The 13,927-nt window shown below is 44.0% G+C and overlaps 1 protein-coding gene across 3 annotated transcripts in view; it reads left to right on the forward strand.

Moving 5' to 3' along the window:
* Positions 1-13,927, forward strand: part of Grik4 (glutamate ionotropic receptor kainate type subunit 4) — a 308,759-nt gene that overhangs the window by 78,603 nt on the left and 216,229 nt on the right. For 2 of the 3 annotated variants that reach the window (XR_004517486.1, XR_004517487.1), the window contains exon 1: positions 1,375-1,661. The exons of the other annotated variant lie outside the window; for it this stretch is intronic. The gene's annotated coding sequence lies outside the window, so the exon portion shown is untranslated. Of the gene's footprint in view, positions 1-1,374; positions 1,662-13,927 lie in introns of those variants that run through there. 3 annotated transcript variants of the gene reach the window in all.

Below are 13,927 nucleotides of genomic sequence, written 5' to 3' on the forward strand. Positions count from 1 at the left end.
TATCTTTATCCCTGGCTCTGCCCACTGAAAAACTAGAAACTATGACCAATAGATGTAATGCATTTCTCTTGTATAGATTGTGGTCATGATCTACTATTTTGCTATTGAAAGAAACCTGGACTTCTTGGAGAAATGGCTGACCCAAGTCTGGTCAGGAGATGAATAGGTGAGCCTGGAGTAGGTCATGTCAAGAGGACATAGGTGCCAAGTGGAAGAGACTCCCACTGGCCAGAGATGACAATTTGGGCTATAAAAAGGATAGTATTGGCCATAGATTGAAACCCATGTTTAAGCAGAAGTTTAATACTTTTGCATGAATGGGTTCATAATACAGTAATGTATTAAAATTAGCCAGTCATATTATGACGGTGATAGGGAACCAATTTATCTTGAAAACTGAGCAAGTAAAAGGAAATAAGCATTTATTCTGTCATTCATATCTGAACTGTACCCCTGAGTAACCAAATAATAGGTGAAGGGCAGCATCGTCATATAAAATTATTCTAGCTGATATGTAAAAATTAAAATGAATTATGGATCTAGAATTGAGATTTTAGACTTCGAGCACCAATAGCTGCTAATACTAAATAATAATAATAATAATAATAATAATAATAATAAAAGCAAAAAGCAGATGTTGCATGCCTCCTGATGAAAGAGCACAGCATCAGTCCTATATTGGCTCAAGGGATTAACCTTGACCCTGATCAAACCTCAGAATTCAGCTGTCATATTCAGAAATTCAGAGACATTAACTGCACATGAACAAGCAAGATTACAGTCTCTAGGAATACATGTGGGTGTTAAAATAATAAAAAAACATGCAGAGAGAAGTGATTATAGTAAAAGATAATGGTTGATTACTTCTAGAGAAGAAGAGGCTGGTGTGGTGATAGGGGTGTAGAAGACTTTCTGGGTAGCCAGCAAAGTTCTGTATCTAAATCTTGTAGTCATTCACTAAGCCATTTGCTTTGTGTGATTTTTCTGTATCTATTTTGCAATAAATGGTGAAAAATCAAAACTAAAATAGAAAGGTATAAAATATAAATGGAATTTAAAGCCATGAGGAAGGGTGAGCTCATTTGGGACAAAGCATAGATAAGGATGCCAGCCCAAGAATGACCATTGAGAACATTCTGCCTTTTGAAAGTCTGGTGAGAGACTGAGAAGAAGTGGTGATTGAGACACATTAGCCCATTTTCTGTCAGAATACAATGAAATGCCTGAGGCAGGATACCTTTACAAAGAAAAGAGTTTTATTCAGCTCCTAGTGGTGCAGGCTAAGATTCTAAGATTGGGTGGGGACTGGTGGAGGGCCCAGGACAGATGGCATCACAATGGCAAGTGTGAGTGTAGGAGCAAGAGATAACATCACCAGACAGGAAGTCAGAGGGCTGGGAGAGACCAGTTTGCTCTTTTTATGACAAGCCTTTCTTGAGAATGAACTCAGGATCCCAAGAACTGCCTTAATCTCTTCTGAGGGCAGGTATCCCCCCTGCCACCATGACCCAAAGACCTTCTCCTAGGGCCTTTCTCTTGGAGTCTTTACCACCTCCCACAATACCTCATGGAGGACAAGCATCCAACATGTGAATTCTTGGGGGATGAACCACATCCAAATCACAACGAGGCAGGGAAACAGCAGCAGCTGTACACAACAGGTGAGACATCAGGGGACCTTAGAGAAGAAAGTTCAACTGGTTAGCAAGGAGACTCAACAGAGTGAGCACAGACCATGACTTTTTTTTTTTGCAGGTGTGACTAAGTATTGTCCCAAGTAAAATAGATAGAAGCCCAATAGGGTGGGTGGAGGTGAGAATGGAAGTGATGTTGAGACAAGGAGTAGAGACAGAAGTTCCAAGGTGAGGATATACTACATGGAGGGCCGGAAGGGTGGAAGACACTGCTTGTGAGCAAGGGCAGCCAACTGTTGATAGAGGATGCCAGTCAGTTCAAAGCTGTCAGCTGGGATTTCTAATCTCCATTTCCACCTGCTTGGCTGAAGCCAAGAGAGTCAGTGCTCCCCATGTCTTGTTTGTGCCTTCCCTGCACAGGCCAGTTGTAGTAACTTCTCATCCTGGTGACACAGGAGGGCTTGGCGCTAAAGAAGAGACAGGCCAAGTCTGTTGGGGATATGGCCAGTGGGAGTAGACTTTGTGGCCACACACTGTAAAGTATCACAGTAGCCCTCTGCTCTTTGAAAGATTAGAACTTTTGAAAGTTGGGCTGAGGCTTTGCAGCGGGCTGAACAACCTCTTTAGAGCAGTGCAGCAATTTAAAGGAGTTATAATGTAGCCCTCGATTTGTACCAGCCTGATGTTCTCCTTGGTTACCAGTGCTCCAGACTCCACCCTTAGTCACCCGCCTTGCCAATGGACAGATCCCATCTAGCAGGGTAGCTGAGGAACAAAGAGCTAGGCTTGGATTTGCTCACCTATGTAGAAACAGTAATGAATGGTACCTGCCTCATAGAATTGCTGTCAGAGATGAGCTACTGTGCTTAAGTGTTTAGAAAAGCACCCGTCACACAGGTTGGGCAGATCTTAGCTGGTCTGGCCTGTAAGCTTCCCATGGGTCCTCCCTGCTTTATTGCTCTCTGTCAGGAACTTAATACAGGTCTTAGCCTAGACTGCCTCCAGTCCTAGCTCCACATGCACCCCCCTATATGGAGATACAAGCGACCCTAGAAATGAGCCTCTAGATGAGTAAACTGAGATCCACTAGGGAGAAGTCATTCTCTACTGCTAGAATTTTCTCTTCCATTCTGTGCTTCTCTGAAACCAGTGTTTAATCTCTTATTTTAATATAAGGCTGTTGAAGCCCTTGTGTTGGGGGCTAAGTGGATTATAGGTGTTTATCAGTAGCCTTTCTATCCTCAGATGATGGTGCTTAGCATCAGCTAAACATACACAGTTTTTTTCTAGCATTTGTAGTGAATTTACACTGAGCTGGTCCAATCATGTGGCTGTCTAATATTCAGGGCAGGCCTAAGTTAGAGGTAAGTTTTGTCAAGCTAACAAGCTAACACAGAGACCAAACCCATTACCCTTGTCATGAGACTGCTCCAGCCAGCTGACCTCACTCACATATGCTCCAGCCTCATTCACCAGGGCAGTTCATCTGGTGGCCAAAGCCTGTGATTGGGAAATGCAGATGGCTGGTTTGTATGACATGGAATGGCTTGAAACCTGGATTACATGGTCAATTCACATAACTTTTTCAGATGCACCCAGATGTTTGACATCACATAGATAGGTTGTCTCTCCTTCAGTGTCTGAGCATACCCTCAGCCCCTTGGGATTTTAATAAAATGCCTGTGCCTGGCTGGACTCCAGAATCCACAGCTGTTGGGGCTGAGCATATCATGGAGTTGTAGTAAGGCCACTGGAAAAGTCATAGCTGTCCATGAATCTGCTTTTTATTTGTAGACCATGGGGACCCAGTACAATCACAGGTGGCCTCTCACATTAGCAGTAGATCTCAGCTCCTGCCTTTCTTCCACACATGAATAGCAGTGCCTCTAGCTAGAGTAAGGGTGGGGACTGGAGCCTTCCCACAGAAACATGCTGTCCTCATGTAATTCACAACTGTCTTACGGTCCTGCTTCTATTGGGACTCCAGTCATCATGTCCTACAAGGCACTGTGTCCATATAAAGCCCTACCTGGGAGAGGACAGATAAACTGGTAGGAAGTATCCAGTCACTCCCTGGTAGTCTGGGAGGAGCTATCTCTGTGATCTGGGTTTCCGCATAATTGAGTGGCTAACAGGGAAATGGGAGCACTGTCCCTTTGTCCTCTTACTTATTTGTCGATACCCTTCAGTTGAATGCCCCAGTTAGTGATCTTAATTTCACAGTGTCCTCCCTGTTTCTTCTGTCCATGAGCTCTGCAAAATGCTTTGATTATGAGTCATCTCCTGGGTCACCCTCACCTTAACATAGAGGATACATCTGGGTTTTTTTGTTTGTCTATTTGGGGTTTTTTTGTTTGTTTGTTTGACTTGGTTAGGTTTGGTTTTATGTGAACCCAGGGCTGAGACTGCATTGAGGTGCTTGATCCTACCTCACATTTCTGGAGTCTTTCTGGTTGGGCCAGGGCCCTAACCATCTGAAGGAAGTGGGTTGTTGATTGTGTGTGGGGTACATACCCAGGCACCTTCCCTGGGGCAGGTTAGGTTACTAATAAATGTTCCGGAACCACACTGCTGTGTTCTCCTCCCTCATGTAATTGCTAGAACTGAGCATTTATTGGGTGCCAGGTATGGTTCTGAGCATGTATGAGCTCATTTTCCATCCACAGCCTCCTCATTGTACAATTAAGGAATTGGAGGCATAAAAAAATTCAGAAACTGGCCTCAGTTGGTTTTCACTCCTTGTCTCCCTTCAGTGGAAAGGGCTGCTGTTCCTGTGAGTGCTGGGTCAAATATAAAATGCCTTTGTTTTTGTACACATCAGTGTATATGCAGGTGTGCATACATGCACACATCAAGGAATAGCTGTTAGTTGTCTGACACTGACAGAATATCTGAAACAATCAACTTTAAAAGAGGAAAGGATAGTTTTGGCTCATGGTTTTGGAGGTTTTAGTTCATGGTTACTTGGCCCTGTTACTTTGGGCCTGTGGCAGCACAATACATCATAGCAGGAACATGAAGTGGAAAATGCCTGTTCCCTTCATGGCAGCTGGGAAATAAAAAGGGGTCAGAGTCCCAATATCCACTTCAAGAGTATTCCTCCAGTGACCTAAATTCTTCCAGTAAGGCCCCATCTCTTGAAGGTTCCACTACCTCCCAGTAGTACCATGGGCTGTTGACCAGGCCTTCAACACACGGGCCTTTGGAGGACACTTCTAAAGCATAGCATCTTACCATTCATTCAATCAAAGCCTTGTGATGGATGCCAGGGCTTAGAGAGGAATACAATGCTGTCTCTTCCCTGGGAGGGTTCTCAAGCTAAAAGGAGACACAGTTCTGTAAATACCCAGTGATTTAGGGTAGGTGCATATTTAGTTATGTGTAATCTACCGTGGAGATACTTGAGAAATCCTGGGTTCAAATCCTAGCCCTGTCTATTACTGGCTGGGGACTTGTTGCAAACATCATGTGGCAAACATCATGTCTTCACCAGCTCTGTGACCTTGAACAAGTCAGCTAATCTCCTTGGCCCTCACTTGTCCTATTTTTAAATTAGGAGTGATAGTATTGCCTTGACTACCTTTAAAGATGGTAGTAAGAGAGAAAATGATTAAAATGTGAACTTGGGCCTATGTTTTAGTGATTAGCATAGCAAGGCCAGGGAATTTTGTGGTGGGAAACCTGTATCTCCGTATTAAGGGCACAAATGACAGAATTGTTCATTTTAGGTGCTCAGCTGAAAAATCCTACAGGTAACAATGGCGTCAAGGACAATTCTCGTAACATCCTACGATGTCCCATGAAATGGTTATAAAGTACTTTTGTAGTGTCATAGACTTTTATAAATGCTTCCTAATAACAAAAGCCTATGAAGTTTCCGGGGGTGCAGGCCTGGTAGGAATGTTAATGATTCTTTCGTTGTCTGTTAAAGCCCAGCTCCATCAGACTCACCAGTGTCAGTGGCTGAGACTTGAGAAAGGTCAGGAAGGTGTGTGGGGCTCAGGCTTCCTCCTTCTCTGTGGGCCAGGACCTGAGTAGAGCAAGCTCCACATGCCCCCCCTCCCACCCCGTGTCAATCAGTTGAGTTTGAATTTAGATATTATTTAGATGTTTGCATTATTTAGACACTCTTCTTGGGATTTTAATTAGCAGTAAATAGGAGGAAAAAAGTGCCAAAGGACTTGCTTTCTGGCTGGTGGAGGAAGAGTAGGGCTGAAGACAACCCAACAGCACCATTTAGGTGGTGCAGGCCTTGGACAGGGTAGGCAATAGTGGTGTCCCAGCAGCTGAAAACTCACCAGAGAATGGAATGTTCTTTTTCCTCGGAAGAGGAATGAGGAAGCAGGAGGAGAGAAGGGTGGAAGGAGTAGGGCAGCTCAGGGTAGAAGGGGATGGTGTTTGTATGAAAGACTCACAGGGAGATTTATGTTGAAGTTAGTGCTGGAAAAAGCTACAGTTCTAAGTGGAATATTAATGGCATCCATTTTCTTGCCATCTCCTGCAGGAACACTTTGGAAGTGCAGGGGGAAAAATCGCTTTGCAGTAATAACTGTTATTTATATAAGAGAACAGCATTGGATATATCAAAATGTGAGGTTTCAAGGTAATAACTGGACCCTCAGAATTGTCATTATCTATTTAAAAGGTAATTTCTGGGCTTGGAAATTGATAGGAAAAATGGCATTCCTACCACTGTAGTAAATAAATTTGCATTTCATTTTTATGATTTGATTTCATTCTGAATCTGATGAGATTGAATGACAGAAGGGAATTGAGGAGAGATGTAACTGGGAGTGACTTTCCAGAACATCCTTGTTGATGTCCAAATAGGACTGTTGGATGGAGGTCTCTTGTTTGCATCCTCCTCACAGCTGGAGAGAAAACAACGGAGACAGAAAAAACAACTTGTGCCAGAGTTCACTGGGCATCTTCTGAAAGACTTATTCCCAGCCCTAGTAATTCTGCCTCTCTCCCACCTGCCAAGTTAAACACCATGGGTGAACTTGTTCTGGAGTTTTTTTTTCTATTCATATTGCACCTATAATATTGCTCCTTTCCAAAATAGGATACATTCTGTTCACAGTGTATTGCAGTTTACCTTATTCACTGCACTGTGAACAGTGTCCCTTTATACCATTCTCTTTAAATCAATACCTGTGCTGTAGTGTGCATCTTAAGTGTCCCCAGTATGTTTTTTTTGGGGGGTGGAGATTGTGCAATCTTGAGGAGATGGGACCTCACGAAAGGTCTTCAGGCCATTGCAGGGTGTGCCTGGAAGGGGATAGTGGTACCTCAGCCTTTTCCTCTCTCTTTCTCTCTTGCCATGAACTAAGTAGTTTTGCTTCTCTATCTGCACCCACCATGATGTACTGCCTTGCCACAGGCCTAAAAACAACCCAAACCTCTTCTTACACTGTGAACCAAAATACACCTCTTTATAAGTTGATCAGTCCATGTGTTTGTTACAGTGATGCAGGGCTATACCCACATCCTTTTCAAAGCTGGGGGGCTCTTCCTTTATGTAACTGTACCATCATTTTAGTGACTGTCCCCCTCGAGGTTGACATGTGAGTTGTTTCCATCCCTATACCTGAGGCTTTGTATATGTGGAAGAACATTTTTACAAAATAATTCCCAGAAATGAAAGAAATTGGGTGAAAATGTATGGACATTGTAAATTAGTATCAATCGAGTGTTTTTGACCTTGAAAAATGAACTGACAACCTCTGTCCTCTGGGTCACGTAGATTCTTGTGATATCAGGTCACTGAGCAAAATTGTGAAAGATGTTTTAGGAATTAGTAACTTTCCTTATTTAGGGGCCAGGATAAAGTGTGAGAAAGAGATGGAGCTGGTTCTGGAATGTGGGCTGTTTAGCCTCCTCCCTGCTGATGGTGTCGGTGGTGTGGCCTGAGAGGTATTCAAGAGAATAATTAGTCCTTGCTCCCTCATCTACCGCCAAATGCTGATGATGGGAGAACTTTGGAACATGACATCCAAACCAGCATTGGGGGTGCAGTTTTGCTGCTAATGATCTCAGGGCTTGGGTATGGTTTGTGTTTGTTTGTTTTTGAGACAGGGACTCGCTATATAGTTCAGGCTGGTTTTGAACTCACTATGAGGTCCAGACTGGCCTCAAACTCACAGTGATTCTTCTCCTTCAATCTCCCAAGTGCTGAGATTACAGGCATGCACCACCATGCCTGGCATTTGGGTATGTTTTAAAACTCTTTCCTGGGCCAAATAGGGACCGTCAAACATACTTCATTAAATTATTGTGAAGATTCTTTTTTGTTGTACTGGGGATTGAACCCAGAACCATTTCACTGACCTGCATCCCATCCCAAGCCCTTTTTAAATTTTGTATTTTGAGATAAATTCTCACTAAGTTTTCCAAGCTAGGCTCAAACGTTTGTGATGCTCCTGCTTCAGCCTCCCAGAGTGCTATGATTATAGGCAATTGCCACCATGCTCAGCTTGAGAATTATATGTGATAATTCTTGTAAAATTTCCTTGTAAAGTATAAAGGGCAGCTTAAATGTCAGTACCTTTATTAATAATGATGGCGATGTTTCTTTAGAACAGCAAATATGCCCATGCCCTCTCCTACCTCTACCACAGTGCTCAGAGCCCTAGGATCTAAAAGACAGATATGTGGTTTTCCTTCTTTGCCTTTTCTTTGGTACCAGGGATCAAACTCAGGACTTGAGTTTGCGAGGCAGGTGGTGGCACCACTGGCTAAATCCCTGGCTAGCTTCTTTGCCTTCTGATCTTGGGAAATATGTTAAATCTCTGTAAACCAGAGTTTCCCTTCCTGAAAACTTAAAAGAAGCACAGTTGTGTAGAAGACTCAGCCCTGGAAAGTCAGTACCATCTTTAGCCAGATAACATCTACTTGGTTTGATAAATCTGGGCAGGGGTGTACTGCTAATCTAATAGAAGAACATGGGGCAGCGAGTTAGGCAGGTAAGCAGGATAAGTAGGTAGATAGGTACAGATAGTTGTGTGGCTAGGTAGGTAGGTCAGAAAGGTAGCTAGGCAGAAAGGATTAATAGGAAGCATAGGTGAATGTAAGTGGAAAAGAGATAGTAAACAAATAGCAGTATAGATAGGTGGGTAGATAGGTAGGTAGGTAAATAGATCTGAAGGTAGCTAGGAAAGATGGACAAGGTAGGTAGGAAGGACAGGTAGTAGGTCATAGGTGCAGGATGAAAAGAACAGCTGTTCCTCCAGACCCCTGTTCTGCCTTCGCCAGGAGGGAAAGGCCCTGAGCCCGCAGAGTCCAAGGACACAGAACATGGAGTGCTGGTAGAGGACAAGGCCCCAAGAGCCAAGGGACTGTGCTACACAGCAGATGGGGAAAGGCTTATGCTTGTCCAATTGGCTCCATGCCGCTCCATGCTAATCAAGAAATGTCCATGAGTTAAGTGTGTGGGCCGCCAAGGTCTCTCCAACATCATTAGGTACACTGGATTCCTCAGCAGAGAGGTGGGAAGAGAGCACAGGTTTCTCACCTGCTTGTAGCACATCAGTCTTAGAATTTCAAATACAGACAACTCTTGAATTCATAAAGTTACTCCATGTAGTCAAGGGTGAAGGATGGCAATAGTTCAACAGAGTGGTTCATGTTATAGTGTTGGAATCCTGGCTTGACTACGGGTAAGCTGTGTGACATTGCACAAGTTATTTAACCACTCTGAACCATTTTTTTCTCCATATCTGTAACAAGGATAATGATGCATTTTTCATAGTCTTGCTATGAGAATTGAGATAAATGTCTAAAAGGTAGGAAGACTCAGTGAGGTACAGCAACCCTAAAGTAATAGCTGTATGTTGTTGCTGAACTCTTAACAAGCAATTAAGGCCCACCAACTCAGGCCTTTCTCAGAATCAGCAGGCATGGCTTCCTCAATATGCTAATAACCCTAAATGAGTGCCAGGCAATTAGGGACAAGTAGAGGACTCTCCTTCAGCACATTCCATCAGTCTGCTGGTTGTTAAACTGGGAAGATGCATAACAGCACATCCCAAGCCACTGGGCCAATTCAGTTCTGAGTCAGAGACCTGCATGTGCCCAGCCTATCCTGACCTGCTGTGGCCTGCTCCACTCCTAGGGCCTGTGACAAACCACATCAGTGTCAAGGATGGTACAGATGTCTGGAAGGAAGCCAGGCTGTGATGGAGAAAGTCCAAAACCCCACAAATGGATTACCTTACATGGGAAGTCAGGAGTGTTAAGTTGGTTTGAGCTGATGACAAACTTAGGCAAATAGCTAAGGCTTTAGAAATTGCTTTAGAAGTCTTCAGGATAGTACTGGAGGTACTGGAGACGGGAGCAGAGGTGTGCAGGCCGCCAGGATTCCTGCTTCTGTTCAACTTTCCTTGTTGTGGTAGTTTTGCTCAGTGATTTATTTTGAGTACTGCCTTATATTACCATTAGTATATATATACTTTGTGGTACCGAGGATTGAACTCAGGATCTTGTGCTTGTGAGGCAGGTGGTGGCACCACTGAGCTAAATCTTTGGCCTCACTGTTAGTATTTTTAGTATTGTGGTTCAATGTCATGAACATTATTGTCTGATAATTGAAATGGAATAAGGTGATTTTTTTGTTTATTTCTTTTTTGCAGTATGGGGGATTAAAGCCAGGACCTCTCTACTCAGCTACATCCTTAGCCCCTTTTTAGTTTTTTTTTTTTAAGACAGGATCTCACTAAGTTGCTAAGTTCCACAGGCTGGCCTTGAACTTTTCTTTCTTCCTACCTGATCTTTCCAGAGTGCTGGGATTATAGGCATGCACCACCACCATGCCTGGCCATTATTGTATCAGAATTTCCTCAACGTGCTTGGAAGTAGGCACAGAGCCTCACACTTAGCCCCTTTTTAGTTTTTTTTTTTTAAGACAGGATCTCACTAAGTTGCTAAGTTCCACAGGCTGGCCTTGAACTTTTCTTTCTTCCTACCTGATCTTTCCAGAGTGCTGGGATTATAGGCATGCACCACCACCATGCCTGGCCATTATTGTATCAGAATTTCCTCAACGTGCTTGGAAGTAGGCACAGAGCCTCACACAATATCTTGGGGTATTCCTCCTCTCTCTCTCTCTCTCTCTCTCTCTCTCTCACACACACACACACACACACATATTCTTCAAGCCTCACTCTCCAAGTGTCCTTTCTAAACAAGACCCAGGATGAGGGCCAAGCGGGTAGGAATCCTTAACAGGATGAACAAACTTGACCGTCTGTAACCTAAGCCCGTGATGCAGTAACTAAGTGGTTTAATTACGCTTATCACTGCTACCCTGAGCCTGGCGCCTCTGTGGATTAATGTAGCTAATTCAATATCCTCTCTAAGAAGCATTATCAGGGAATGTGATTCTGCTCCAAGGAGCAGCCTTCAGGCTCTCCACTCAGCACCAAGGCCCTGGCTTGGGTGTCTTGCTTCCCAAGGAGGCCTCTGGAAACCCAACTGCCAGGTTAATCCCTCCTCTCCCATCTCCTCCGCCAGCACTTGGCTGGTGTCATCTGGAAACCTTCTCACGTCTCTCCTTTCTACTCACATCTCCTTCCCCCATGTCGAGCACTTTCAATTTGCTTGGGATAATTGATTGTCTTCTTTCACATCATATTCTCCTTGCTTTTATTTATCATCTTTGAATCTCTCCCTGATATGCCAGGTTGTGGGAAGAAGAGAGCATTGGATACTATCACGGGTTGCTGTGTAGCAGCACATGGGTGAAGCTCCTCTGGTTCTGGAATCCACAATTTCTATGTCTCATAACTGCACTGGTGACCTCACGGCTGTGTCCATAAGTCTAGAAAGCACCTGATTGTAGAAAACAGGGAAGAATGATTAGTGCTGGCTTTGTGTTTTCCCAGCTCTGGTGCTTGCAGCTGGCTTTTCACCTAATAGTGAATTCCCCCCTTATACCTCACTCCAGCTCACTATTCACAATAAGATTCAAAGCCCATGTCCTCCCTGCAGCCCTCCCTCAACATTATCATTAGCTTTTTTCAAGGAAAATGGTTTCCAATGAAACCATCGGACTAGCAATTGTGCAGTGGCCTTTGGGAGCTGAGAAAAGCTGAGTAAACTGCTTTGGTTTATAGATGGTTATAGAAACCTGCCTTTCTTTCCTGGAAGCTCTTACAAAGCTTTGTTATCTTTCTCAGAAAAACTTGGTATCCTTTAACCAAATTCAGAGCACTCTGTATCATTGTTGGGCATGCTAAGAACTGGATGGGGAGTTAAGATTAGAAGTGCTTGACTATCAAAACAACCTTGCATATGGTACCAACCAGCCACCACCTGGATCAAAAACTTAGTGGGTTCTTACTTTTAATTTATTTACTTCAGCTCTGGGGCTATTTTTAAGCTATGGTTTTAGCTTGTTAAGATAGTATGGAACAGTAATAGCAAACCTTTTAGAATTTTCAATGATATAAACAGCCCACTGTAGCACTTGTGCCATAGGTTTGCCACCTCTGCTGCAGAAGATAGTTTTTAAAGATACTACCAGTATCTTTTCATGATATGTGAGGTTTAGATACTTGCTGGGCATGTCTAATCAAAATGAATGAGCTTCATTGGGTTTGGAATTCTGTAGGCAGAGTTAGTTCTTTGTTTGGCTCTATGGTACTTTCTTTTTTGTCTAGGGAAGTTCTGCAAATACCCAGTTCCCACAACATTTTCATAGTGTTCTGCTTCTCTGAGATGGCTGGGACAAGACACAGAACATTTCAGACCTTCAGAGTGGCTGGCTTCTGAGCACTGGGGCACAAGGGAGGGAGGGAGTGGGTGATGGGGCCAGATCACCTGTTTGCCAAGCTTATGCATGGGGTTGAGGAACTACAGAGAAGCAAACAATCCTGCCTCTGTTTCCCTACTTCCCACTGTTGGAGAAACCATGTGGCTGCTGGAATCAGTGCAATCTGCAGAGCTCTCCTGTGAAAGAGGGGACCAAGCAGAGCGGAAGAGCTCAGTAGGAATTGCACCAAGACCATAAAGTCCTGAGTTGGTCCCTCTGGGTGGATCATCAGAGCACAGCTAGGGAAGACCAATGCCTTGGGAGGGAGGACAGACAGCAGGAGAGTGACTGTAAACCCCTGTGGCACTCTCCTCCAGGCAACTGCAGACAGGAGGCCTTGCAGTGGAGCCTTCAGCATCTCAGCCTGGTTGGCACTCTGTGCCTGGGCTGATGGACTCTTGGAAGTCTTGGAGGGGGAAGCTTTAGAATCTTTTAAAAATTCACCTTTATTCTATTAATTTTTCACTGTCAGATTAGAAAGAGAAATCAATCAGGTGGTGGGCCCTGAGTTTAGGGTTGGTCTACTGTGCATGGCAGGGCCATTTGTCAGTGTGCTTTCTTACTGGGCCAGGGGAGAGAAGGGAAGCTGGGAGCCTTGGGTAAGGAATCCTCAGTATCGGCACTTGAAGGAGCCTCTGCGGTCCTGGTGCAGCCACCTTGTATTACAGGTTGGGAAACAGACAGAAAATAACAATGACTTACTGGAGTCAACAGGCTACTGTATGACAGAATTGAGATCAGGACCCAGGGTTCCTGACTCCCAGGCTAATATCTCTGTGGAAAGAGAGGGCACATTACATGTGAGTCATAATGAAGCCTTTTGCTTCTCACATAGTGGTTCATGCACAGTAGCTGTGAAAAACAGTTACTGAACTTTGGAAATAAGTTATTGAGATGTGTGGTCTTAATGCATCCTGTGCCTCCTGATAAATAAGGATTTCTCTCTCTCACTCTCTCTCTCTCTCTCTCTCTCTCTCTCTCTCTCTCTCTCTCTGTTCTTGCATTGCCTCACCTAGAATGAAAGTTCCTCCAAGTGAGATATTCCATATCCCATTTTGTTAAAATATGATAACAATCTGTGGATTAGCTATTCCACAGTGGATGCTGTACTGAGTACTTTACATAAAGTGCTGAGTACTTGTCATCTTCACCAAGCCAGGAAATAGGTGTTGTTATCCTAGTGATAGATAAAGAAATGGAAACTCAGAGAAATTTCAGTCATTTGCCCAAATCATACAGCTGGTTGGTGGTTGCATCAGGATTTGAGCCCAGGCCGGTAGATTTCAAAGAAATACTTATGCCACCAAGCTTGTTAATTGAAGAGGCTTTCTTGTTTGATGTACGTGCATCAAACTTGACCTGTGTGAAGAAGATGCGGGGTGGAGACTCCAGCGTGGATATCTCAGTGGAGAGGGAGCTGTTCCTTTCACCTTGACAGGGCCCCCAGGCTCACTCACCACCTGCTACGTGGAATGCTACGTGG

Source organism: Fukomys damarensis, unplaced genomic scaffold, assembly GCF_012274545.1.
Source record: "Fukomys damarensis isolate Sample0158 unplaced genomic scaffold, DMR_v1.0_HiC HiC_scaffold_16, whole genome shotgun sequence".
In the NCBI taxonomy this organism is placed as follows: Eukaryota; Metazoa; Chordata; class Mammalia; order Rodentia; family Bathyergidae; genus Fukomys; species Fukomys damarensis.